Source organism: Tiliqua scincoides, chromosome 4 (genome assembly GCF_035046505.1).
Source record: "Tiliqua scincoides isolate rTilSci1 chromosome 4, rTilSci1.hap2, whole genome shotgun sequence".
NCBI classification, from domain to species: Eukaryota; Metazoa; Chordata; class Lepidosauria; order Squamata; family Scincidae; genus Tiliqua; species Tiliqua scincoides.
In genome coordinates, this window is record NC_089824.1 from 211,700,418 (window position 1) to 211,703,074 (window position 2,657).

Here is a 2,657-nt window from a genome sequence, read left to right on the forward strand (position 1 = left end):
TATTTAAAATAAAGAACACCCCTAACCCTTCCAAACATTCCCAAGGTTGCAATCCTACCCACACTTATCCAGGAGTAAGCCCCTTGACTATTATTATTAAAAGCATATACATAGCAGCTGGTGGCATACCATGATGGCATCAAGTCTAATATATTAAAAATAAAATATACCTTGAAATTAATGGGGGCTCCCCTGGCATTGGCTCATGACCCACCTAGTGGGTCCTACAGTTTGAGAAACACTTCACTAGAGCATATCTGCCATTGGAAAAGTTTTCTGAATGCTACCCAGTATAAAACAAAACAATAAAACCAAATGCACAGCTCAAAATGGGAGACCCCTTTTCATCTATCCCCAAATGCATACCCAAATAACCATTCCCTGCATTTGCCAGTTCCCAGAAGGCCAAAAGGGAAGGAAACTCACCTTCTCCAGGCCAGGGCCTGAGCGTTGCCATGTAGATGGCCACTGTGCGTGCCACTGTGTTAAAAGGCTACTTAAAATCCTGTGGTTTGCAAAAAATCTGAAGTGGGGCTTAGATAACCTAAAAACTCTGAAGTAAGGGAGAGGCTTCTCCCATTCCTGCTGATGTCTGGTCCCTTCTCAGTGCTGCAATTTCCTTCCCCCCAACTCCTGTGCCTCTTTGAAAGATAAAGCCTAGGCTGGTGCATGCCCATCTCCACTTCTGGTGTGGTAGGGCCCTGCAGAGTGCACTTCACACACCTGTAGTGTGACATACCACTAGCTTAACTCTAGCAAGTCTAGGGGGAGAGGTCTATGTTCATGACCAGACAGTTTTGTCTCCTGAGTCAAGTCACACTAAGCGGTGAGGTGGCTAAGTTTGCAGATGACACCAAACTTTTCTGAGTAGTGTAGACCAGAAGTGATTGTGAAGAGCTCCAGAAGGATCTCTCCAAACTGGCAGAATGGGCCGCAAAATGGCAGATGCGTTTCAATGTAAGTAAGTATAAAGTCATGCACATTGGGGCAAAAAATCAAAACTTCACATATAGGCTGATGGGTTCTGAGCTGTCTGTGACAGATCAGGAGAGAGATCTTGGGGTGGTGGTGGTGGACAGGTCAATGAAAGTGTCGACCCAATGTGCGGAGGCAGTGAAGAAGGCCAATTCTATGCTTGGAATCATTAGAAAAAGTATTGAGAACAAAATGGCTAAGTGTTTAAGAAACACTGGTCTACATTAAACAGTGAACTCTGGTATTGTTGAGTGCCTGTTGGATTGTAGGTGAAACGAGGCCATCCATGGCCCTGAGTTACCTGCCTGATGTGAAAATTGTAAACTAAATGGACGTTTGCTCTTAATCCTGGAAAGCACCTTGGCAGGGAGAGCCCATGAACTCCTGAGGGGTCATGCCAAGGGGGCTACCCCCCTTGGTGAAGCACCAGTATCTGCTTCTCCTGCTCTCCAATGTTGTAGCTCAGCATACCCTTCCCCTCTGCACTTCCTCTCTTTTCTCCTTCTTCCTTTGCCAGTCTAGGGAGTGGAAGGAGCAGCAGTGGAGGCAAGCAGGCAGGCAATGATCAACACACCTCACTAATCTGCTGCCCTAGGTGATTGCTTCAGTTAGCCTCATGAACAGTGTTTCCTGTAAGGGGTGCAAGCTGGTGCGCAGACCCCTTTCATAGCTGTGCAGCAGCATGACTGTGTTACAACGCCACTTCTGAGTGTTTGGCACTGACATCATGTCACCCCCAAACTTTCAGATTGCATAGAGCTTGGGGTTTGAAGGTGTGCGGGCGCTGGGCCATGCACCTTAGAGTAGGTACCACCACTGGTCTGGTGGTATTCCTGGTACCCCTGGACACCTGCCACCTGGCAACAAGTCCAGGATCAAAAACAATCTAGGTGGGTCCCCATAGAGCAGGGGTCTCTAAACTTTTTGGCCATCAAATATCTGGCACAGTGTCGAGGGCCGGAAAAAAAAATTAAATATTAAATTTAAATACATTAGAGATGGAACTTGAATGAATGAATGGGCTCAATGTCCTGGATTTTGTGAACCACCAATACAGCCCAAGAATGAACCCCCTTTCCCCCAACCCACAAGTACAACTCTGGTTGTCAGCCCTATCCTATCCACACTTTCCTGGGAGTAAGCCCCATTGACACTAAAGGAACTTACTTCTGAGTAGACATGCATAGCTGGGCTGTAAGTTTGGTCAACTGGGCCACAGGCTCTCAGGGGATCAGAGGCTGACCGTGGGCTAGATAGAGGCTCTCCACAGGCTGCATTTGGCCCCCAGGCTGGGATTTGGAGACCCCTGCCATAGAGTGCCATTTGAAAAAGTGGGTTCCCACTGGGGACCCCTGCCTTAGAGGAAGGATGAGATGAGATACTCCATAAATAGCGCAGCCTGGTGTTTCCAGCAGCAGCCAAGCAGGGCGGGAGGGCTTTCCCCACTGTTTGCAGTCCAGCAGCTGGGGTGCTCAGGTATTCTGCCCCTGGCCATGGAGGCTCTACGATGCCTGCCCTGGGCAAGAGCCGCTGGTCCTCTCCTGCTCCATCAGCGCGTGTTGCCTGCCTCTGCAGCGCCCGGGCTGCCGTTCCTTGCCCAGCCGCAGGAGGCAGGCAGGCCGGCTTGGCTGGCTGGGAGGAGCCGGAGCGAGAGCGCTGCCTCCTGCCGCCTCCCCCGCGAC